The sequence below is a fragment of the Rhinopithecus roxellana genome, chromosome 8 (genome assembly GCF_007565055.1).
Source record: "Rhinopithecus roxellana isolate Shanxi Qingling chromosome 8, ASM756505v1, whole genome shotgun sequence".
NCBI lineage: Eukaryota > Metazoa > Chordata > Mammalia > Primates > Cercopithecidae > Rhinopithecus > Rhinopithecus roxellana.
In genome coordinates, this window is record NC_044556.1 from 15,742,668 (window position 1) to 15,768,368 (window position 25,701).

Here is a 25,701-nt window from a genome sequence, read left to right on the forward strand (position 1 = left end):
CTCAAGCCTGTAATCCCAGCACTTTGGGAGGCCGAGACGGGCGGATCACGAGGTCAGGAGATCGAGACCATCCTGGCTAACACAGTGAAACCCCGTCCCTACTAAAAATACAAAAACTAGCCGGGTGAGGTGGCGGGCGCCTGTGGTCCCAGCTACTCGGGAGGCTGAGGCAGGAGAATGGCGTAAACCCAGGAGGCGGAGCTTGCAGTGAGCTGAGATCTGGCCACTGCACTCCAGTCCGGGCGACAGAGCGAGACTCCGCCTCAAAAAAAAAAAAAAAAAAAATTTTATCAAGATGGGGGTCTTGCTCTCTGGGAGTATACATAGTGAGAAATTTTATTTTTCAAAGAAGATCGGCCGGGCACGGTGGCTCACGCCTGTAATCCCAGCACTTTGGGAAGCCGAGGCTGGCGGATCACAGGGTCAGGAGATCGAGACCACGGTGAAACCCCGTCTCTACTAAAAATACAAAAAATTACCCAGGCGCGGTGGTGGGCGCCTGTAGTCCCAGCTACTCAGGAGGCTGAGACAGGAGAATGGCGTAAACCCAGGAGGCGGAGCTTGCAGTGAGCTGAGATCGCGCCACTGCACTCCAGCCTGGGCAAGGAGCCAGACTGTCTAAAAAACAACAACAAAAAAAAAACAAAGAAAATGACCCCTTTTCCTGTCTTAGAACCCGACATTGCATTTAGTTGTCAGATCTCCTTAAGCCTTTTTCTGGTCTGGGAAGCAACTCAGCCGACTTCCTTGTTTTTTATGACTTCGGTAGGTCATGGAATGTCCCTCAGTGAGGGCTTATCTGGTGTTTCCTTATGGTTAGCCTGGGGTTGTGAGTTTTGGGGAAGAAGGTCATTGGTGAGGTGCCCCTCTCTTCGGTGAATCTTATCAGGAGTATATGATACCAAGACTGATAAATTATTGACAGTGATAACTGGTGATGCTGACCTTGATCTCTTGGCTGAGGTAGGCTTGCTAGGTTTCCCCACTGGACAGTTACTAGTTTTCTTCTTTTCATACTCTATCCTTTGGGGTCATGGAGAATTTTATTTTTATTTTTATTTTTTGGAGGTAGTCTCGCTCTGTTATCTAGGCTGGAGTGCAGTGGTGTGATCTTGGCTCAGTGCAACCTCCACCTTCCGGGTTCAAGCAATTCTCCTGCCTCAGCTTCCTGAGCAGCTAAGACTACAAGCGCCTACTACCATGCCCGGCTAATTGGTTTTTTTCTTTTTTAAGAGATGGGGTCTCGCTGTGTTGCTCAGGCTAGTCTCAAACTCCTGGGCTCATGTAATAATCCTCTTGCCTCTGGCTGTCAAAGTGCTGGGATTGCAGGCATGAACCACTGTGCCTGGCCTTTTCTGGCACTATTGAAAAGACAAAAAACTAGCCGGGCGAGGTGGCGGCGCCTGTAGTCCCAGCTACTCCGGAGGCTGAGGCAGGAGAATGGCGTAAACCCAGGAGGTGGAGCTTGCAGTGAGCTGACATCCGGCCACTGCACTCCAGCCTGGGCGACAGAGCAAGACTCCGTCTCAAAAAAAAAAAAAAAGACCATCCTTTCTCCCTAAAGTTGCTTTTGTCTGGAATTAGTTGGCCCTATTTGTATGGGTCCATCCTGAACTGTGTATTCTCTGATGTTGATGCTCTGTCCTTGGCCAAAACCACATTTCTTTCTTCTCTTTTTACATAGAGATGGGGGCTGGGCACAGTGGCTCACGCCTATAATCCTAACACTTTGGGATGTGGAGGCAGGTGGATCGCTTGAAGTCAGGAGTTTGAAACCAGCCTGGCCAACACGGGGAAACTCCATCTCTACTAAAAATACAAAAAAATTTAGCCGGGCATGGTGGTGGGTGCCTGTAATACCAGCTACTTGGGAGGCTGAGGCAGGAGAATCACTTGAACCTGGGAGGTGGAGGTTGCAGTGAGCCAAGATCGTGCTGTTGCACTCCAGCCTGGGTGACAGTGTGAGACTCTGTCTCAAAAAAAAAAAAAAAAAGAAAAAGGAAAGAAAATAGGGATGGGGTGTCACAATGTTGCCTAGGCTGGTTTCAAACTCCTGGGCTTGTGATGCTCCTGCCTCAGCCTTCCACAGTGCTGGCATTAGAGGCGTGAGCCACCACACCCACTCATTTCTTTTTTTTTTTTTTTTTTTTTTTGAGACGGAGTCTTGCTCTGCCGCCCAGGCTGGAGTGCAGTGGCCGGCTCTCAGCTCACTGCAAGCTCCGCCTCCCGGGTTCACGCCATTCTCCTGCCTCAGCCTCCCGAGTAGCTGGGACTACAGGCGCCCGCCTCGTCGCCCGGCTAGTTTTTTGTATTTTTTAGTAGAGACGGGGTTTCACCGTATTAGCCAGGATGGTCTCGATCTCCTGACCTCATGATCCGCCCGTCTCGGCCTCCCAAAGTGCTGGGATTACAGGCTTGAGCCACCGCGCCCGGCCATCACTCATTTCTTTATTGCTGGAGCTTTATAGTAAGACTTGAAATCAGGCCATGTGAGTCCTCTTTGTTCTTGTTTCTCAAAATTGTTTGGTCTAGTCTGGTTCCTTTGCCTCCACATATATATGTTAGAATCAGCTTGTTGATTTCATAGAAAAGATCATTGTGTATCAGTACGTGAAAAATTGTGGTATTAGTTCTTTTTTTTTTTTTTTTTTAGACAAAGTCCCTCTCTGGCACCCAAGCTGGTATGTAAGTGGTATTGGGATTACAGGTGTGAGCCACCGTGCCCGGCTGGTATTAGTTTTTATAACTGTGTATTATTCCATCCACTGTCACTACTGCCCCAGGACCCGCACAGTTTCTGCCTCCTCAGTCTTGCACCTTTAACCTTGTCCTCACCCCCAGGCTGTTCTCCCTACAGTGGGCAGAGGGAGCCTGTTAAGAATATCCTTCCTAGCTGGGCACCAAAGCTTATGCTGTAATTGCAGCACTTTGGCAGGCTGAGGTGGAAGGATCTCTTGAGCCCAGAGGTACAAGACCAGCCTGGGCAACATAGCGAGACCCCCGTCTCTACAAAACATTTAAAAATTAGCCAGGCACAGCCGGGCGCAGTGGCTCACGCCTGTAATCCCAGCACTTTGGGAGGCCGAGGTGGGTGGATCACAAGGTCAGGAGTTCGAGACCCACCCGACCAACATGGTGAAACCCCGTCTCTACTAATAATACAAAAAATTAGCCAGCGTGGTGGCGCGCACCTGTAATCCCAGCCACTCAGGAGGCTGAGGCAGGAGAATCGCTGGAACCCAGGAGGCAGAGGTTGCAGTGAGCCAAAATCGCACCACTGCACTCCATCCTGGATGACAGAACAAGACTCGTCTCAAAAAAAAAAAAAAATTTGGCCAGGCATGGTGGTGCATACTTACAGTCCCAGCTACTCAGGAGGCTGAGGTGGGAGGATTGCTTGAGCCCAGGAATTCGAGGCTGGAGTGAGCTGTGATCCTGTCACTGCACTCCAGCCTGGGAGACAGAGGGAGACCCTATATCCTTCCTCTACTTGGAATTATCCCTGGCCCTCAGTTCCCTCAGAGTAAAAATGAAGTCCTCCCTGGGGCTCCATGATGTTCTCAAGCAGGTGAGGTGCTGTCCCACCTCAGGGCCTTTTCACATGCTGCTTCCTCTGCCTGCACTACCCTTCCCCCCCAGATAACCCTATGGCTTATTTCATCAGCACTCTAAGGCCTTGCTTAAAAGCCTCCTTCTCAAAAGGCTCTCCCCATGGCCACTCTGCTCAAACGCCCCACCCTGTTCTCTCTGTCCCCTTCCCCTGCTTAATTTTTCTTGGAACCACTTGTCATTCCTGTCATTGTTCCACCTATTTGTTTGGTTTCTTGTTTTCTTTTTTTGAGCTGGAGTCTTGCTGTGTCTCCCAGGCTGGAGTGGAGTGACGATCTCGGCTCACTGCAACCTCCGCTTCCCGGGATCAAGTGATTCTCCTGTCTCAGCCTCCCAAGTAGCTGGGATTACAGGTGCACATCAACATGACCATATATTTTTGTATTTTTAGTAGAGACGAGGTTTCGCTATGTTGGCCAGGATGATCTCGAACTCCTGACCTCAGGTGATCTGCCAGCCTTGGCCTCCCAAAGGGCTGGGATTACAGGCGTGAGCCACCATGCCCAGCCTATTTGTTTGATTTCTTGTTCTGTCTGCCCCGACTAGAAGGGGAGTGCCTGATGGTAGGGCTGTGCCCTTGGCTGTAGCCTAGTCGCTGGCACAGTGCCTGGCGTGGGATAGGTGATCGGGACACCCATCTCCCTCTCTGGATGCACTCATTGATGTACTTGTCAATCACTGAGCAGGACTCACTCAGCAATGTCTGCTGAGCCTGCTCTGTGCCAGGCTCTGACCTGAGCTGCCACCCATCTGGAGTCGAACAGGCCCGGTTGCCATCAAGACGAGTTAGGCCCAGCAGAGGAGACAAGCATTAGTCTCACACAACAGAAAGAAGTAGGCCGGGCACAGTGGCTCATGCTTGTAATCCCAGCACTTTGGGAGGCCAAGGTAGGTGGATCACCTGAGGTTGGGAGGTGGAGGTTGCATCGAGCCAAGATCGTGTCACTGCACTCCAGCTTGGGTGACAGAGTAAGACTCCATCTCAAAATAAATAAATACATAAATAGGAAGTGGAGACTTTCATTAAGATCAGGATCAGAGGGCACGAGGTGGCAGAACATGGTGGCTCACACCCGTAGTCCCAGCAGTTTGGGAGGCTGAGGTGGGAGGACTGCTTGAGCCCAGGAATTTGATACCAGCCTGGGCAATACAGTGAGACCTCATATTGACAAAAACAGACAAAACAAAACCAAGAAACCAGGGGAGGCAGGGCTACAGGAGGGCAGAATGAGGACTGGCCACAGTTGGAGACTGGGCCCTTCCTGGGGATGCCAGCGGTTGTTACTCTTTAAGAAGGACCTGGCCTGGTGTGGTGGCTCACGCCTGTGACCCCAGCACTTTGGGAGGCTGAAGCGGGTGGATCACCTGAGGTCAGGAGTTCAAGACCATCCTGGCCAACATGGCAAAACCCCATCTCTACTAAAAACACAAAAAAAGTTAGCTGGGCATGGTGGTGTGTGCCTGTAATCCCAGCTACTTGGGAGGCGGAGGCAGGAGAATTGCCTGAACCCAGGAGGCGGAGATTGCTGTGAGCTGAGATCGCCCCATTGCACTCCAGCCTGGGCAACAACAGCAAAACTCCATCGCGGGGGGGAAGAAAAGGCTGGGCACAGTGGCTCATGCCTGTAATCCTAGCACTTTGGGAGGCTGAGGCAGGTGGATCACAAGGTCAAGAGATCAAGACCATCCTGGCTAACACAGTGAAACCCCGTCTCCACTAAAAATACAAAAAATTAGTCAGGTGTGGTGGCGGGGACCTGTAGTCCCAGTTACTCCGGAGGCTGAGGCAGGAGAATGGCGTGAACATGCGAGGCGGAGCTTGCAGTGAGTGAGCCGAGATTGTGCCACTGCACTCCAGCCTGGGAGACAGAGCAAGACTCCGTCTCAAAAAAAAAAAAAAAAAAAAAGAAGGACCTGTTCCCATGGGGACATGGGGAGCTCCTATACTGTTTTATTTTCCTGAAATATTTTTACTGAAATATAATTCGCATACCATAATACCTAATCCTTTTGAAATATACTAATCAGTGGATTTTAGTATATTCACAGTTGTGTAACCAGCACCACTGTCGGATTTCAGAGCACTTTCATTTCCCCTAAACCCATACCTATGAAGCAGTTCCTCCCTCCCCCAGCTCCTGGAAGCCGCTAATGTCCTTTTTGTCTGTGCATTTGCCAATTTTGGATATTTCTTAGAAATGGAATCTTACAGTACATGGCCTTTTGTGTGTGGCTTTGTTTATTTAGCATGATGTTTTCAAGATTCATCCATGCTGGCTGGTTGCAGTGGCTCACGCCTGTCATCCCAGCACTCTGGGAGGCTGAGGCAGGCAGATCACTTGAGGCCAGGCGTTGGAGACCAGCCTGCCCAACATAGTGAAACCTCTTCTCTACTAAAAATACAAAAATTAGCTGGGTGTGGTGGTACATGCCTGTAATCCCAGCTGCGCTGGTGGCTGAGGCACGAGAATCTCTTGAACATGGGAGGCAAGGTTGCAGTGAGCTGAGATCACTCCACGGCACTCCAGCCTGGGCAACAGAATGAGACTCTCTCAAAAAAAAAAAAAAAAAAAAAAAAAAATCACCAATGAAGCCACCTGGGCCTGGGCTTTTCTTTGTGGGACGTTTTTTGAATGCTAATTGAATTTCTTGTACGTCAATTGAGATTTTCTATGTGTTCTTGAGTCAGTTTCAATAATTTGGGTCTTTCTAGGAATTTGTCCATTTCAGCTAGGGTGTATTTAATTTGTTGGAATAGTATTCCCTTATCATCTTTGTTATTTCTGTAAGGTTGGTAATGATGTCCCCTCTTGATTCCTGATTTTCGTAATTTGAGTCTTCTCTCTTTTTCTCCTGGTTAGTCTAGCTAAAGGTGTGTCAGTCACACCTGGTTGATCTAGTCAAAAAGCAAATTGTGGTGGTGGTAACTTTCTCCCTCCAGTTTTTTAGTTTCTATTTCTTCTCTAAGTATTTCCTTCTTTCCTCTTTGGATTTGGTTTACCCTCCTTTTCCAAGGTTCTTGAAGTGGAAGATTGTTGAAATCTGAAAGTATTTGAAATCTCTTTTTTTTTTTTTTTTTGAGACAGAGTCTAGCTCTGCCGCCCAGGCTGGAGTGCAGTGGCCGGATCTCAGCTCACTGCAAGCTCCGCCTCCCGGGTTCACGCCATTCTCCTGCTTCAGCCACCCGTGTAGCTGGGACTACAGGCGCCGCCACCACGCCCGGCTAATTTTTTGTATTTTTAGTAGAGACGGGGTTTCACCGTGTTAGTCAGGATGGTCTCGATCTACTGACCTCGTGATCCACCTGCCTCGGCCTCCCAAAGTGCTGGGATTACAGGCGTGAGCCACCGCGCCCGGCCTGAAATCTCTTTTTTTGAGACAGAGGCTTACTCTTTCACCCAGGCTGGAGTGCAGTGGCGCAATCTCGGCTCACTGCAAGCTCCGCCTCCCGGGTTCACGCCATTCTCCTGCCTCCGCCTCCTCAGTAGGTGGGACTACAGGCGCCCGCCACCACGCTGGCTGATTTTTTTTTGTATTTTTGGTAGAGACGGGGTTTCACCGTGTTAGCCAGGATGGTCTTGATATCCTGACCTTGTGATCCGCCCGCGTCAGCCTCCCAAAATGCTGGGATTACAGGCGTGATCCACCGTGCTCGGCTCTTTTTTTGTTTTTGAGATGGAGTCTTGCTCTTGTTGCCCAGGCTGGAGTGCAATGGCGTGATCTCGGCTCACTGCAACCTCCACCTCCCAGGTTTAAGCGATTCTCCTGTCTCAGCCTCCTGAGTACCTGGGGTTACAGGCGCGCACCACCATGCCTGGCTAATTCTGTGTATTTGTGAATTTCTCAAAATGTCTTTCTTGTATTCATTTCTAACTTCGTTTCACTGTGGTTGGAGAAACTACTTTGTATGATATCAATCTCTTTAAAATTATTGAGTCATGTTTTATGGCTTGGCCTCGAATATGGGCTATCCTGGAGAATGTTCCATGTGCACATGATAAGAATGTGTGTTTTACTCTTGGGTGGAGTGTTCTGTACACATCTGTCAGGTCTCGTTAGTTTCATATTTTCTATTTCCTTGTTATCTTTTATTTGGTTGTTCCATCCATTATTATTATTTTTCTTGCCTGATACCAATGCTGATATCCATCCATTATTGAAAGTGGGGTATTGAAGTCTCCAACTTTCTTTTTCTTTTTGTTTTTTTTTTTTTTTTTGAGACACGATCTTGCTCTGTCTCCCAGGTTGGGACGTGGGGGCATGATCATAGCTCACTGTAGCTTCTGTCTCCTGGGCTCACATGATCCTCCCATCTCTGCCTCCCGAGTAGCTGGGACCACAGGCGTGTGCCACACCCGGCTAATTTTTATATTTTTTTCTAGAGGCAGGGTATTGCTATGTTGTCCAGGCTGGCCTTGAACTCTTGGGTTCAAGTGATCCTCTCAGCCTCCCAAAGTGTTGGGATTACAGGCATGAGCCACTGTGCTCAGCCCCAAATTGGCCAATATTTCTTTTGTCCTGTGCTGCTTCCCTCCCTCCCTCCCTTCCTCTCTACCTTCCTCTTTTCCTTCCTCCTTCCTTCCCTTTTTCTTTTCCTTTCTTTTCTTTTCCCTTTTCCATTTTCCCTTTTTTTCTCTTTCCTCTCCCCTTCTTTCTTTTCTTTTTTTTTTTTTTTTTGTCACCCAGGCTGGAATGCAGAACGTAATCTCGGCTCACGGCAAGCTCCACCTCCCGGGTTCACCCCATTCTCCTGCCTCAGCCTCCTGACCTCTCCCCTTCTTTCTTTTCCTTCTTTCTTTGTTTTTGCTTGACTGCAGCATCATGAGAGAGTCCTGTGCTTTTTTATAGCTGCAAGTATTCCTGGGTCCAGCCTACTCCCACTAACACCGATCACTCTCCCACTTGAATTTTTAGGTTATTTCTAGTTTTTCCCCTCCTGCCAGAGGCTTGGAGGTCCCCAGGCTTGAGTGTCTGCTGTGATCAGGGTGGATACCCTGCAAGGGAGGGCCATGCTGTGTCAGAAGCAGATTTAGAGTGATGTTGCCAGGCCCACCAGGAAAGGCTGTGCCAAGGCTCTTCGCTGGGGTGCCAAGAAGAAGGGTCCGTGCCTGTTGTGGTGCCAGGCATTGACAGCCTTCCCTCCCACCCCCGTTACCCTCGTGAACTAGTCCTGTGGAATTGGGCCTCATGCGTGCTAGACCCTGGGTTGTCCTGCTGACAACCCCATAGTGTGGGTGCTGTTATCCCCATTTCATAGAGAAACCGGGGGCTGGGGAAGTGGCAGCCCTCATTCAGTTCCTGCCATGAGCCTGTGGCTGAGCTGGCAGACTGCAGCGCCTTCACCCAGTGATCTTGCTCAGTTGTCCCTGTGAGGAAGCTGAGCCTGGCCTTCCTGTCTCTGGAGTTCAGGGTTTCCTTTCCTTGTGTGCCCCTGGAAGTGCTGTGTGGTGACTGGGATGGTGCCTGGCAGATGGGGATTGGACACGGGTTGGATTGGTGCCTCATTGGTCAGGAGGGCTGCTCTTAGCTGTGTGCCAATAGACTGGATGACTTAATTTCCCTAGCCTCAGTTTCCCCATCTGCAAAACAGGGTTGGCCAGAGCCCTGTGAAGGTGGAAGAAGGCCCTCCACCAAGCCTGAAGCTTGGTGCCGTGTCCTGGAGATGCTAGCTTGTCTGTCTGTCCTTCCTTCCTTCCTTTCTTCCCTCCCTCCCTCCCTCCCTCCCTCCTTCCCTCCCTCCCTCCCTCCCTCCCTCCCTCCCTCCCTCCCTCCCTCCTTCCTTCCTTCCTTCCTTCCTTCCTTCCTTCCTTCCTTCCTTTCTTCCCTCCTTTTCTTCCCTCCTTCCCTTCCCTCCTTCCCTCCCTCCCTCCCTCCCTCCCTCCCTCCCTCCTCCTTCCTTCCTTCCTTCCTTCCTTCCTTCCTTCCTTCCTTCCTTCCTTTTCTTCCCTCCTTCCCTCCCTCCCTCCCTCCCTCCCTCCCTCCTTCCTTCCTTCCTTCCTTCCTTCCTTCCTTCCTTCCTTCCTTCCTTCCTTCCTTCCTTAAAAGAGTCTCCCTCTGTCACGCAGGTGTGGTGTAGTGGCTCAGTCTCTGCTGACTGCAGTCTTAACCTCCTGGGCTCAAGTGATCCTCCCACCTCAGCCTCTCAAGTAGCTGGGACCACAGGCGTGTGCCACCACACCCAGCTAATTTTTTGTAGCGATGAGGTTTCATCATGTTGCCCAGGCTGGTCTTGAACTGCTGAGCTCAGGTGATCTGCCTGCCATGGCCTCCTAAAGTGCCTAGGATTACAGGTGTGAGCCACCACTCCCGACCGTGATGCCAGCCTCTTTTGCTGTGCAGCAAGCATTTGCTGAACATCTGCTGTGTGCCAGATAGTGTGCTGGAGGCAGGGCAGCGAACAAAACGGAAGAGACCCCGTCTTGTGGAGCTGATGCTCTGGCTGGGGGCCCGAGGGGTAGGAAGGAAGCACAGGTGCTCGGTTGAGAAAAAACATCGTGCGGCCAGGCACGGTGGCTCACACCTGTAATCCCAGCAGTTTGTGAGGTTGAGGCAGGCAAATCATCTGAGGCCATGAGTTGGAGAACAGCCTGGCGAAACCCCGTCTCTACTAAAAATACAAAAATTAGATGGGTGTGGCGGCATGCGCCTGTAGTCCCAGCTACTTGGGAGGCTGAGGCAGGAGAATTGCTTGAACCCGGGAGGCGGAGCTTGCCGTGAGCCAAGATCACGCCATTGCCCTCCAGCCTGGGCGACAGAACGAGAGTCTGTTTCCAAAAAAAAACAAAAAAAACACAAACAAACAAAGATTAGCTGGATGTGGAAGCGCATGCCTGTAGTTCCAGCTACTTAGGAGGCTGAGGCAGGAGAATCACTTGAGACCGGGAGGCGGAGGTTGCAGTGAGCCAAGATCGTGCCACTACACTTCACCTGGGTTGGCAGAGCGAGACTCTGTCTAGAACAAAAAAAAAATTCTTTAAGAATCAGGCACACAGCGTGGTCTGACTTGCAGTTTTCCAAGCCTATAGGGCAGGGGTAGGGGCAGGGAGCCTTGTGGGAGGCTTTGCCCTGAGATGGGATACTTGGCCTCAGGACATTAGGACGAAACAGAGGAGGAGGTATAGGTCTGGATGTCCAAGGCAGGATCTGCTGAGAGACGGGCTGTGGGGGTGGGACAGAGACTCCCAAGAAGTGGGGTGGGGCTGTTCCTGTCACATGTGACATTGTTGACTGGGTCTGCCTGGATAGTTCCTTGTGGCCTGACTCCGAATCACGCTGGGAGAGTCTCAGGGGTGGAGGGAACTGGTATGTGTTTGCCTGGAGGTGACTACCTACTCCCCTGGAAGGAAGGGGCTCCAGGAGGCTGGCTGTGGAATGCATACTGTGGGTGGTGGCCAGCTGCCTGCATCTAGTTCACTTGGGCCCTCAGGGTGTACAGAGCTGGAAATCCATACATGGCTGATCACCCTGTAAGGGCTCTAGACACAGTGAGTGTTCACTTTGCCCTGGCAGCCGGAACTGTCTTCTCCAGTCCTCACCACACCCCGTTTTACAGAGCAGGACACCTGTTGCAAGATGGGAGAGACTTTGCTAACAAGGTCCCACATCTGGCATGCACCAGCTGTGGGGGACTCAGGCCACCCCCTGCAGTGGTGAGCAGTTAGGGTGACACTGAGGATACTCCTAGGAGGGTGGAGTTGCGAGCTCCAGGACCCCACATTTGAGCAGTTTCCCCATCACTCTTGAAAATGCTGCTGGGCCAGCCAGTTTCTTTGGGGTTTCTCAGTACTGCTGAAAGTTACAAGGTCAACACTGGCCTGCAATCACAGTTATAAAAAAGTTATAAAAGCCTGACATTCAGATCACGCTGGAGACTATAAAACAGCAAGTTTTCCATTTGCATACCTCACATGACCCCAAGCCTGCTGTCCATACACAGGAAATGGGGATGTGCAGAAAAAAAACCCAAAGTGGAGGACATCATCCTCCATGTATAATCCGGTCCGTGCATCGCACTCGACCTTCAGCACTGCAACCTGCATTGCTCCCTGGACTAGCTCCCAAGATTGATTTAGCCAGTTCCCTGCCAGTGGACATTTGGGTCATTATCGGTTTTCATTCCACAAACGACTGCCCTCAGGGAGTCGGCTGTCCTTGCCAAACCACTGCACTATATGTTTTTGGGTGCTGGGGAAAGGGTGCTTAAGCCCCCTGCCCTCGAGGTGTTGATATTCTAGTTGGGACTGTTAGATAAATAAACAATTAGGCTGGGCACGCCTGAAATCCCAGGGCTTTGGGGGGCCGAGGTGGGAGGATCGCCTAGGCAGCACATCACTACAGAAAAACACAAATAAAAACAATTAGCTGGGCATGGTGGCAAGTGCCTGTAGTCCCAGCTACTCTGGAGGCCGAGGTAGGAGGATCGCTTCAGCTCAGGAGTTTGAGGCTGCAGTGAGCTATGATTGCATCACTGCACTCCAATTGGCCTGGATGACAGAGTGAGATCCTGTCTCTGGAAAAAAAGGTGCAAATAAACCAGAAAAATACCAGCTAGTGGGCAGTGCTGTGTTTAGAAGGAAAACAGGGCAACATGAAGGGGAGGTGGGCATCAGCAGGGGACAGACCTCTCTGATGAGGTGGTATCTGAGTTGAGTCCTTGGTGACCTGAGGTAGCCAGGATTGTGGAGATACTTGGAGGAGATGAGATGGTCTTTCCAAGCAGGAGGCCAGCATGTGCAAAGGCCCGGCGACAGGAATGTCTGGCCTCCTTGCTCTTTCTTTTATTTTATTTTATTTTATTTTATTTTATTTATTTATTTTTTTTCTGAGACGGAGTCTGTCTCTGTCGCCCAAGCTGGAGTGCAGTGGCGCGATCTCGGCTCACTGCAAGCTCCACCTCCCGGGTTCACGCCATTCTCCTGCCTCAGCCTCCCGAGTAACTAGGACTACAGGTGCACATCAACACGCCTGGCTAATTTTTGTATTTTTAGTAGAGACAGGGTTTCACTGTGTTAGCCAGGATGGTCTCGATCTCCTGACCTTGTGATCCACCCGCCTTGGCCTCCCAAAGTGCTGGGATTACAGGTGTGAGCCACCGCGCCCGGCCTTTTTGCTGTTTCTTGACCACCAATGTGGCTGGAGGGAGGGAGTGAGGGGGTGGTGGGGAGGAGGGCATGGAGGTAACAGGGCCATGGGGAGCACTTGGGAACCGTCAAAGGTTGTGAGCAGAGGAGGAGGGTCATGCCCTTATGTTGTATCGAGTTTTCCTTTTTTTTTTTTTTTTTTTTGAGACGGAGTTTCGCTCTTATTGCCCAGGCTGGAGTGCAATGGTGCGATCTTGGCTCACCGCAACCTCTGCCTCCCGGGTTCCAATGATTCTCCGGCCTCAGCCTCCAGAGTAGCTGAGATTACAGGTGCTACCACACTCGACTAATTTTGTATTTTTAGTAGAGACAGGGTTTCGCCATGTTGGCCAAGCTGGTTTCAAATTCCTGACCTTGGGTGATCTGCCTGCCTTGGCCTCCCAAAGTGCTGGGATTACACAGCCACCACAACCAACCAATTTTTTTTTTTTTTTTAAATAGTAGAGACAGGGTCTCATCATGTTGCCCAGGCTGGTTTCAAACTCTTGGGCTCAAGAGATTGCCTGCCAAGGTGCTGGGATTATAGGTGTGAACCACTGTGCTCAGACTGAGTTTTACTTTGACTGGATGGGGTGAATGTTCTCTTTTGGGTATAATGGTAAGAGCTTCACAAACCCTTCCACCTCCTCTCTGAGGCAGGTGGCATCATTCCCATATAACAGATTGGAAAACTGAGGCACAAAGAGGTTACCTGATCTGCCTGTCTTGTCCAGAAAGGAAATACTGGATTCCAGCCTGGGCCTGGAGAGTCCCCAGAGCCACGATCACGAATTGCCACAGGTCACCTCCTGCTTTTGCTCCCAGCCTGGCGTGTCCCTTGGATGAGACCAGGGAGCAGGTGATGCCATGGCTTGAGTGCCAAGGGCAAGCCTCGAGCTGGGAGCTACAGGATTCCTGAGCAGGGAGGGGCCGCTGGGCTGGGAATGTTGAAGAGGAGTGAGGCCAGGAGTGGACTGTGGAAGCCAAGAAGTCTCCTCATCTGTAAAATGGCAGATTTGGCCCCTTGTTCTACAAGCATTGGTCATCTGCTTCCTGCCTGAGTGTGTGTTGGGTACTGGGGAGAGAGCAGAGAAGGGGCCGATACGGGACCCTGCCCGCGTGAGGCTACCACTCTAATAGGATGTTGAGGTGGGGGCAAGGACAGACTGCAGCTGGGTGAACACGTCAGGAATCCAGAAGATGCCAGTTGTGAGTGGCACTGAGCGTTGAGCGAGTTGATGTGTGGAAGAAGGGGAACAGCTTCCTATGGCAGGGGGAGGGAGGGTGGAGTTTGCTGGGAGCTGCCCACCTGCTCTGTGAATGCTGCAGGAAGAAGGTTCCAGGCTTAGGGAACAGCTGGGGCAAAGGCCCTGGGGCAGGACAGTGCCTGGTGTGTTTGTGGAACATGGAGGAGGCGTATGTGGCTGGAGCAAAGCCAGCAAGACAGAGAGTAGTGGGGAGGTGAGGACAGGAAGGTGACAGGACAGGTCGGGCAGGGCCTGGGGAGCTGTAGGGAAAAGTTTGGCTTTTATTCCAAGTGAAGCGTGAGCCCGGGAGGGCTCTTAACAAAGGAGTTTACAGTGACATGGTGTGCACAGGCACCTTGTGGCTGCTTTGTGGGAGGCAGATTGTGGGGACCAAGGGCGCGACTGCACTGGTATGGGCAGGTGACAGTGGGACACGCTGACGGCCTTGGACATGGAGGGAATTGAGCAGAATCAGGCCTGATGTGGAGGTGGAGCCAGCAGGACTCCCGGCTGGACAACGTGGGTGGGTGAAGGCCAGGGGGAGCCCCAGGTTTGCAGTCTCGTGAGGGGTGTCTCCCCTTCCTGCCCTTTGGGGTGACCTCAGGGATGCAGTGGCGCCTACCTGAGGACACCGTGTGGGCTGGGCACTGTAAGGCTTGGCGTCCTTGCTGGTTGACCAGTGGCTATTGTTGGAAGGATGAGGCAGGGACCGAGGTGGGCAGAGGAGGCTGGGCATGGAGCCCCACTTCTCCAACAGAGCCACAGAGAAGCCCCCAAGGTGGGTGCAAGTGACTGCGGGTCTTCCTCATTGGTGGCCCACCCATGTTCGCGTCCTGGCTCTGCTCCTCCCTTGCTGAGCGTCCTGGACAAGTCCTGAGACTGAGCCTCAGTCTACCCGTCTGGTATCCTTGTGACTTCCAACCCCTCTGGGGTTGTTAGAGGATTTGCTGCTATGTTGCCTGAGATGGGGTTAGAGGCAGCCTATCGGGCGGCCAGCGTTCCTTGTATGGTTCTTACCAGAGTCCTGAGAGAAGAAGCCAGGGTGGGAACGGGCCCTGGAGTGTGGGCTCCTGCCGAAGGCTCTTCCTGTGGCTAGCGCCATGCTGAGGGCTGACCATGGTGTTACGTGAGCCCTCCCAGCCACATTCAGGCTCAAAGAGACTATGCCGAGCATATGGTGACAAGGAAGGGATCCCAGCCCAGGGTCCTGGCCAGGCCCTGCCAGTAGCAGGCTGCACAGGTGAGGGGTGGCTGGCCCTGGGGCGCTGGCTCTGGGCCACACTGCTGACTCACCCTCTTGGGCTTGTCTGTTGACTCTCCCTCCCATGGGAAGGCTCTGGGTTTGAGCCTGCATCGTTCCTGCACGTAGCCGTCCCCACCCTCATGGGGGGCTGGAAGTCAAAAGGCGCCTGGTGGGGCCTTGTGGTTTGTTCAAAAGATGGTAAATAAACAGCCTGGGCTTCTGATCTGCTGGACTCAGCCTGGCACGTCTCCCATCGCTGCTGGGTGCTACCTCCCAGCTGCACCCTTCCCCTACCACCTTCCTGGAGCCCTTATCCCCTTCCAGGGAGAGGTGGCCCACTTTCGAGCTCAGAAACCTGCTCTGGTGGGGTGAAGTGACTTGAGCCAGGCCAAGCAGGTGGCTAGGCCCTCTTTGGCAGACAGGAAGTATCCTCCCATTTCATGAATGGCCAAGTCAGTGCCCAGAGAGGGGTGGAGACCTGTCCAGGGCCACACAGCCCAGGAGGGACAGAGCTAGACTTTGAACCCAGGCTGCCTGGCTCCAAAGTCTGGATTCTTCCTGCCCATTCAACAGACACTTAATGAGCACCCACTGTCTGGCAGACGCTGGTCTAGGTGCTGGGGATCTAGCAGTGACCAGCCAGGTGCAGAAGTCTTAGCGTGTCACAGGACTAGACCTCCATCAGAGGCCATTTTGCTGGGAGTGGGAACAGGTGTGTATTTGGGAGGGAGGGCAGCAAGCCATCACACCTGCCCATGACCAGGTAGGCAGGGCCTATAGGAGGGTTTCCTGGCAGAGAGAATAGCCCTTTCAAAGGCTTGAAGGCCAGCAGTGCCAGAGAGAACTCAGAGGAGGCAGGTGCAGGGGGCGGGGCTGGGGAACCTGGTCAGCACTGGGACTAGGACTGGACAGAATGGGCTAGGACCAGTCACTTGGCTTCTGCAAGAGGGAGGCTTGGAGGCAGGATCTTCGTTTTAGAGAGGTCACTGGGGAAGGTGGGAGGATGGGCCAGGACCCTGGGGCCTGGCCTGGGCCCATGGATAGGAAGCCAGGTACTGAAATGATACAGTAGTACTAGGCTAGGTGCAGTGGCTCACACCTGTAATCCCGGTGCTTTGGGAGGCCAATGTGGGAAGATTGTGTGAGGCCAGAAGTTTGAGACCAGCCTGGGCAATATGGCAAGACCCTGTCTCTGCAAAAAATAAAAAAAATTAGCCAGCATGGTGGTGTGTGCCTGCACTCCGAGGTACTTGGGAGGCTGAGGTGGGAGGATCACTAGGGTCCAGGAGTTCAAGGCTGCAGTGAGGTGTGATTGTGCCACTGCACTCCAGACTGGGCAACGTAGGAAGACCCCATCTCTAAAAAACAAATCAGCCAAGCGTGGTGGCACATGCCTGTAGTCATAGCTACTCAGGAGGCCAAGATTGAGGTTTGCTTGTACCCTGGAGTTTGAGGCTGCAGTAAGCTGTGATTGTGCTGCTGATCCAGCCTGCGCACAGCATGAGACCCTACCTCTAAAATAAATAAGGCTGGGTGCAGTGGCTCATGCCTGTAATCCCAGCACTTTGGGAGGCTGAGACAGGCGGATCACGTGAGGCCAGGAGTTCGAGACCAGCCTGGCCAAAATGGCAAAACCCCATCTCTACTAAAAATACAAAGAAATTAGCCAGGTGTGGTGGTGGGCGCCTGTAATCCCAGCTGCTTGGGGGGCTGAGGCAGGAGTAAGCTGAGATTGCACCACTGCACTCCAGCCTGGGTGACAGAGCAAGACTCCATCTCAAAAAAAAAAAAAAAAAAAGTTAATAGAATACTTAATTGTGTATCTCCTGTGTGCCAGCCCTACTGTATGCTTTGGGGACACAATGTTGGAGGATCCCGCCTTGGGGAGCTGAGATGGGGGTGTGGGGTCTGTGCGTGAGCCAGAACAAAATGCAGCTAAGTGACATTTAGCATGTATGTTAGTTCTACAGAGAAAAAGGAGGCATGGAGGGAGAAGGGGACAGAGTTATGGATGGGGATGAGAGAAGTCCCTGAGGAAATGTCATTCGAGTGGGATCATTGAGCTTGGCAAGGTCACCCTGTCTCAGTGACCGGGAAACCTAGACCAGAGAGGCCAGGAAGCCCACCCAGGGTCACACAGGGACTGGAACGCAGGGCAGCCTGGGTGCATAGAGGGCACTGTAGCAGCAGCAAAGGGAGAGGAGAGGAGTAGGCAGCTTTCACTACTCAGAATGCGGATGGGATCAGGGAGGAGGAAGTAGATGACGGGGGCTGGAAAGTCACTTCCCGCTAAGTGGCCGGTCAGTGTTTCGGGCAGAGCTGCTTGGGAGGCGGTTTCTGGAAGGTTCCAAGTACTCCTGCTGCTGTGTCCCAGAAAACCCGTAGGGCCAGGCCCCTCCTTACCAAGCTCCTAGGAGATTTCTGGGGGGCTCGTTTTGGAGGCACTCCAGGCCGAGGATGAACGTTGCTGCCCTTTGACGCAGCAGTCTGGGAACTTCTAGAAGCAAAATCAGATGAGTCCCAGGGCTCCTGGCGCCCTCAGCCTGGCATGCGAGACCCTCTGTGCCTGCCCTGCCCCGTCCTCAAACTCTCCCCTGAGAGCTGCATCTCCGTCGCCCAGGCTGTGCCCTCCTGTGCCCGACTTAGAACTGTTAAGAAGAACTCTCAAAATTTTAAGGAAATTGAACACTCGAGCAAAGGATTTTTAGCAAAGCAATTTTATTTCTGCACAGAGGGGTGCTTCTCCTTGGCCAGTCGCCATGAGAGTACACCTGAACAAAGGGGCACGAGAGCCTTTATTCCTGATGCAAGTCCTGCCCCGCTACCCTTTCCCCATCTCAACTAATTTTGGTTGGCTAAACGTTTGAATGTTTTTAGATAAGGCGGGCACATGAAAGAGAGAGGGAAGGGGAAGAGGTGTCTGTAGTGAGCTAGAAAGTTAGTCTTCTTTTTAAATAAGGAAAGGCATGTGAGCTGGTACTGATAACGCCTGGTACTGTGGCGTGCCTGTGCATCTAACAAAGGCAGAAAGGAAAAAGGCAAAACAGAGTGGTGGGAGGTACTATGAATGAAAACACTGATCAGGCTATTTGAAGAGAAACCTCATCATATCCCACACTACCAATACCCCAGGCTCAGAAAGTCGCCTTCTCCTGCATGTGCCTACAGCTCTCTGTGTTCTCTTGGGCGTCACTCCCGTCCTGCGTTCTGAAGCTGTGATTGTCCCTTGTCTGTGCTGGGCGCTGGTGGCGTCTGGAGCATCACCATTGTCCTCACGGTGCCTGGCGCCTCAGACACAACCAAAGCAGAGTCACAGGACAGCACAGGCAAACACCAGAGATTCAAAGCCGGGCCCTAGCTGCAAGTTACTGGAGGGTCCACCTGAGACGTGTTTGCTCGGAAGGCCAGGTGTCCTGGTGGTTAGAGAGCTCAGGCCCTGTGGCTTCAGTCCATTTTCATGCCACCCCCAGATGCTGTGTGACCCTGGGCAGGCCCCCACCCTCTGGGCCTCATTTGTATCTGTAAAATGGAGCCAGCAGACCCATTTTAATGGATCTTGTCATGATTAAATGGGTTAATAGGCAGGTGAAGTGGGGTCATTGTAGGGAGTTCAAAACCAGCCTGGACAACATAGTGAGACCTTGCCTCTACGAAAAAATGAAGGTGGGCCAGTGTGGTGGCTCACGTCTGTAATCCCAGCACTTTGGACTCCATTGCACTCCAGCCTGGGTGACACAGTGAGACTCTGTCTCTTAAAAGCAAGCAAACAAACAAACAAACAAAACACTTAAGGTGGTGGTGGGTGCCTATGATCCCAGCTACTTGGGAGGCTGAGACGGAAGGATCGCTTGAGCCCTAGAGTTGGAGGCTGTAGTGAGCCGTGACCTTACCACTGCCCTCCAGCCAGGGCAACAGAATGAGACCCTGTCTCTATTTAAAAACAAAACAAAAGAAAACAAAAAGGTTAATAATCCATGAAAAGTTCTCAATGCCTTGCTTGGCATAGAGTCAGTGTTGAATAGCTATTAGCTACTCTAATGTTTTGAACTCAGTAATGCGTGTGTATGATGCGGAATTCAAAGATGTCAGAGAACATGCCGTGGCTCCTTCCCCACCAGGCCCCAGCCGCCCCGGGTCCTGTTTTGTTTTCCTTTGGTTGTCTTTCACAAAGTACAGACTTTCTTCTGTACCTTTTCCCTTCCCCTTCCCCTTTTCCTTCCCCCCTCCCCCATCCCCTTCCTCTTTCCCTTTCCCTTCCCTCCTCCCCCTTCCCCTTCCCCTTCCCCTTTCCTTCTCTTCTTCCTTTCTTTTTCTTTCTTCAGTAAAACTGATCAGTACCAACCTTTTCTTCTTTTCTCACTTAGTAGACTCAGAAGGGAGTTACATGTTTAGAAAGGACAGGCTCTTTCTTTTTATGTGTCTCTTGCTGCATTGTGGCATGGATAGGCCATAATTTATATATAAATATACTTATTTTATTTTATTTTATTTATTTTTTTTTTTTTTGAGACAGACTTTAGCTCTTTGTTGCCCAGGTTGGTGCAGTGGCGCGATCTTGGCTCACTCCAACCTCTGCCTCCCGGGTTCAAGTGATTCTGCTGTCTCAGCCTCCCGAATAGCTGGCATTAAAGGTGCCCAGCACCATGCCCGGCTGATTTTTGTATTTTTAGTAGAGACAGGGTTTCACCATGTTAGCCAAGTAGGTCTCGAACTCCTGACCTCAATGATCCACCGACCTCGGCCTCTGAAAGTGTTGGGATTACAGGTGTGAGCCATTATGCCCAGCCATATCTCTTATATATAAGCTGATTGAAAATATATGTTTTCTTTTTGAAAATATAGGTTGAATGTAATTTAGGTTGAATGTAATTTATATTTAACTAGTCCCCCGTTGCTGGGCTTTAAAATTCTTTGAGATCTGAATTTTTCATCTTATTGAGAAACTAACAGGATTATAACAATTCCGTGGGCAAATTTGTCTACCCTGTACTTTTGTATCTGAATCTTCACAAACATGTTCTCCTCGACTTGTGACCTTTTCCTGAGATTTCAGTTAGATATAGTTAATCGCATAAATATATATATATATATATATATATATATATATATATATTTTTTTTTTTTTTTTTTTTGAGGCGGAGTCTCGCTCTGTCGCCCGGACTGGAGTGCAGTGGCCAGATCTCAGCTCACTGCAAGGTCCGCCTCCCGGGTTTACGCCATTCTCCTGCCTCAGCCTCCCGAGTAGCTGGGACTACAGGCGCCTGCCACCTCGCCCGGCTAGTTTTTGTATTTTTAGTAGAGACGGGGTTTCACCGTGTTAGCCAGGATGGTCTCGATCTCCTGACCTCGTGATCCGCCCGTCTCGGCCTCCCAAAGTGCTGGGATTACAGGCTTGAGCCACCGCGCCCAGCCATATATATATTTTTTTGAGAGACAAAGTCTTGCTCTGTTGCCAGGCTGGAGGGCAGGGGCGCAATCTTGTCTTGCTGCAACCTCTGCCTCCCAGGTTCAAGTGATTTTCCTGCCTCAGCCTCCTGAGTAGCTGGGACTACAGGCACCCGCCACCTCGCCTGGCTAATTTTTTGTATTTTAGCAGAGACAGGGTTTCACCATGTTGGCCAGGATGGTCTTGATCTCCTGACCTCAATAATCCACCCGCTTCAGCCTCCCAAAATGCTGGGATTACAGACGTGACCCGCTACACCCGGCCAATCGCATACATCTTAAACATATACCTTTTCTTCTTCTTCTTCTTTTTTTCTTTTCTTTCTTTTTTTTTTTTTTGAGACAGAGTCTCCCTCTGTTGCCCATGCTGGAGTGCAATGGCAAAATCGTGGCTCACTCCAGCCTCAGTCTCCTGGGCTCAAGTGATCCTCCTGCCTCAGCCTCCCGAGTAGCTGACACTACAGGGGAATACCACCATCTACAGTGAATTACTTTTTACTTTTTGTAGAGACAGGGGCTTGTTATATTGCCCAGGCTGGTCTCGAACTCCTGACCTCAAGTGATCCACCCACCTTGGCCTCCCAAAGTGCTGGGATTACAGGTGTGAGCCAGTGCTCCAAGTTTTGATTTTCATTTTTTTTTTTTTTTTTTTGAGACGGAGTCTTGCTCTGTCGCCCAGGCTGGAGTGCAGTGGCCAGATCTCAGCTCACTGCAAGCTCCGCCTCCCGGGTTCACGCCATTCTCCTGCCTCAGCCTCCCGGGTAGCTGGGACTACAGGCGCCCGCCAGGTCGCCCGGCTAGTTTTTTGTATTTTTAGTAGAGACGGGGTTTCACCATGTTAGCCAGGATGGTCTTGATCTCCTGACCTCGTGATCCGCCCGTCTCGGCCTCCCAAAGTGCTGGGATTACAGGCTTGAGCCACCGCGCCCGGCCTTGATTTTCTAATAAGTGATAGTACTTTGGTACCTACTGGCTAGATCAAGATGCAAGTCTTCTTCATGGTGTCAGACAGTCCCTCATGCCCCTTCTAGTCCATTTCCCGAAAGGGAACCACTGCCCTGATTTCTATCTCCAGAGACTAGCTTTGCCGGTTCAAGTTCAAGTCCACCCTATGACTCAGCAAGAGAAACAAGGACATGTGCCTACAAAAGGCGCATATGAGAATGTTCAGAACAGCTTTATGTGTAATAAATTCAAGCTAGGAAGACCCCAGATGTCCATCCAATGGTGAATGGACGAGCAAACTGTAGTCCATCAGTGCAATGTCAGTGCAATGGACAGATTCGACCATGAAAAGGAATGAACGTCAGACACACTAAGCAGACAGGATGTCTGTGATTCCATCACATGCTACTCCTGTGTTGTTTTATCATTGACATCTTCCATTTGCACACTTCAAAAATAGTCATTGAAAGGATGGAGCAGTGGCACCGTTGTGAGGGGCACGTGCTATCACTGCCGCTGCTGGTGATTCAGTGTCTAGCCAGCACCGCATGGTTTCTGAGATGCTGCATTTGTCTTTTTTTTTTTTTTTTGAGACGGAGTTGCTCTGTCCCCCAGGCTGGAGTGCAGTGGTGTGATCTCGGCTCACTGCAGCCTCTGCCTTCTGGGTTCAAGCCGTTCTCCTGCCTCAGCCTCCCAAGTGGTTGCGATTACAGGCGCCCACCACCACATCTAGCTAGGGTTTTTTTTTTTAATTTTGTTTTGTTTTGTTTTTTGTATTGTTTTAGTTTCTGTTTTGAGATGGAGTCTCACTCTATCACCCAGGCTGGAGTGCAGTGGTGCGATCTCGGCTCACTGCAACCTCCGCCTGCCGGGTTCAAGCCATTCTTGTGTCTTAGCTTCCCGAGTAGCTGGGACTACAGGCGTGCGCCACCACGCCCAGTTAATTTTTGTATCTTAAGTAGAGGCAGGGTTTCACCATGTTGGCCAGGCTAGTCTCAAACTCCTGACCTCAGGTGATCCACCCACCTCGGCCTCCCAAAGTGCTGGGATTACAGGCGTGAGCCATCATGCCCGACCTGAGATGCTGCATCTCTGATGTGCAAGATGCCAAGTGTCCCTGCCTCTCAGGTTCTTACCTGTGAACTAGGTGGCCTGGAGCTCTGGGAGGACCAGGGCCAAGGCTACATGTAGTATTCATAGGGTTAATCCCCTGGGACAGCCTGGTGTCCACTGTGACTACTGTGAAGGGGAGATAAGGGGCCATGCTAAGAGGTGACTTTGGGGTCACCTGTATGGGGGAGCCCCCTCGCTGTTTCCCTCGCTCTGCTCACTCCGCCTCCTGATTGATACAGCTTGCTCCCTCAGTCCCCTGCCCAGAGAACCCTCTCCAATTATCCCAGCCCCCAGCTCCTCTTAACCCTGCAGTGTGTCTTCCTCGCACCCACCCGGTCAGAATGTTGGCACCAGTGTCACCAGCACCGCCCAAGTGCTCAGGAGCCAGTGAGAAAGGTTCATTCCTCATGCAAGCCATGAGCTGTGACGTTGCTCAAGTCTTGTATCCTCTTTGTGCCTCAGGCTCGTCATCAGCCAAATGGGAGGCTGATGGAAGGGGAGTACAGCTCAGGCATCAGTGTGAACTGGGGCACGTGGTATGACAGGCCTAGTGCTTGGCTGGCAGGGCCCTTGGGCTCTTTGTCATCCTCAGAAGTGCGGCTAGCATCCCAGGCCTGCAGAGCTGACGGTGCTGCCTGTGGCTGCAGAGACAGGATGCAGATGCCAGAGCCCATCCCCCAGGGCCTTGCATGTGTCTGCAGGGTGCTCCCCTCTGTCTTGCCTCCTCCCACCCTCCTGGCTCTTCTCCATCCAGCCTGCCCTCAGGTTGTGACCATCTACCTCCCAAACCACCCTGGAATCTGCCTAGGGCCTGTCCACTGCTCTCCATGCCCCTGTCTGCCATCTCCCTGGTCTCACCCCTGATGTCACTCACCTGAACCACAGCAGTCACCCCCACCTGCCTCCTGCTCCTGCCCTCTCCCCTGCATCAGCCAGAGAAGGGTTTTAAAAGCTTACATTTGTTAATAATCTGGCTAAAGCTTACATTTATTGTAATCCATCCCTAAATCCCAGCTGGTGGCCTTGCTCTGACAGTGATGACCAGCCTCCTCATCGTAATCCCCAGCACCGCCACCCCCATCCCCCCAGCGCTGACCACTGGAGGCTGCTTCTAAAACTTCAGCCCTGCTCTGCTAGCAGCACCCCTGTGGGAGCCTTCATAGCCCTGTTGCCCATGAAGATCCCTTTTTTCATGCAGTCCAGGCTGCAAGCCCCCTGAGGGCGTGGGCTGACTTGTGTAGTCACTGCTGTGTCTGCACCCAGCCAGAGGAAGCGCTGCAGAAGTGGTGGGACAGCCTCCTGACTGACGGGCTGGAACCCATCGTCCAGGGTGTGTGGCAAGAGCACGTCTCCCCCCAACTCCACCCACTGGGTAGTACATCCCCAGGAATTTCCAGTGCCCAGCTCCAGCTGAGAAACAGGTCTCCTGGAACCCTCCAGCACCCCCATCAGGAGTTCCCAGCATGGGGAGGGCCACCTGCCGCCGGGAATGGTTGTAGTGCTAGTGGCACTCGCTCAGGGACCCAGGATGCTGTCTGTCTCGTTCCATACAGGACACAGCTGTACCGTACCAATTGCCCTGTGTCCTGTAAAAATTTTCAACAATCCAGACATTCATCAAGGTGCAGAACCTGTTTGAAATTCCCTGTGTCACCCAGGCGCGGTGGCTCACGCCTGTAAACGCAGCACTTTGGCAGGCCAAGGTGGGCAGATCACCTGAGGGCGAGTTCGAGACCAGCCTGGCCAACACAGTGAAACCCCGTCTCTACTAAAAATACAAAAAATTAGCCAGGCATGGTAGCACATGCCTGTAATCCCAGCTACTCGGGAGACTGAAGCAGGAGAATCGCTTGAACCCGAGAGGCAGAGGTTGCAGTGAGCTGAGATTGAGCCACTGCACTCCAGCCTGGGCAACAAGAACGAAGCTCTGTCTCAAAAAAAAAGAAAAAAGAAAAATTCCCTGTGCCTACTGTGCCTGGAACCTTTCACCATTTTGTATGAAACAACAGAATTTCCTTTTGAGTCTTTAATGTACCCCGAGCCTACTGTTTCTACTTCAGTGCTCACTGGGAAGCTTTCGTTTTCCTTTCTGAGTATACAGGATGACTTCCTGTCTTCCTCCTTGCTGCTGGAATCCTGGTGTATTCACTGTCAGTTGGTGCAGGCTACTCCCTGTGTCTTATGGGGTGGTTGTGCCTGAGTCTTTTCCATTGTGAAAGACATGGAATTGATTCATTCTTTCCCTCCCTCCCTCCCTCCCTCCCTCCCTCCCTCCCTCCCTCCCTCCCTCCTTCCTTCCTTCCTTCCTTCCTTCCTTCCTTCCTTCCTTCCTTCCTTCTTCCCTCCTTCCTTCCTTCCTTCTTCCCTCCTTCCTTCCTTCCTCCCTCCCTCCCTCCCCCACTCCCCTCTCTTCCCTCCCTTCCCTTCTTTCCTTGATGGAGTCTTGCTCTGTCGCCCAGGCTGGAGTACAGTGGCATGATCTCAGCTGACTGCAACCTCCGCCTCCCGGGTTCAAGCGATTCTCCTGCCTCAGCCTCCTGAGTAGCTGGGATTACAGGGGCGTGCCACCACACTTGGATAATTTTTGTATTTTTAGTAGAGACAGGTTTTTGCCATGTTGGCCAGGCTGGTCTCAAACTCCTGACCTCAAGTGATCCACCCGCCTCGGCCTCCCCAAAGTGCTGGGATTACAGGCGTGAGCCACTGCACCTGGCCAGGATATGTATTTTTCTTAAACAGCTCTATCGAGTGGTGATTTACATTCCACGAAATCGATCCATTTCAGAATTAATGGTCTTTAGTCATTTTACAGCCCTTGTTTTTTTTTTTTCTTTTCTTCACACAGAGTCTTGCTCTATTGCCCAGGCTGGAGTGCAGTAGTGCAGTCGTGGCTCAGTACAACCTCAGTCTCCCAGGTTCATGCCATCCTCCTCTCTCAGCCTCTCTAGTAGCTGGGACCACGGGTATGGGCCACCACACC

At 51.7% G+C, this 25,701-nt stretch overlaps 1 protein-coding gene across 8 annotated transcripts in view; it reads left to right on the forward strand.

The window, feature by feature from the left end:
- DNM2 (dynamin 2) overlaps window positions 1-25,701 on the forward strand; it is a 109,669-nt gene that overhangs the window by 17,288 nt on the left and 66,680 nt on the right. The gene's annotated exons all lie outside the window — the stretch shown is intronic.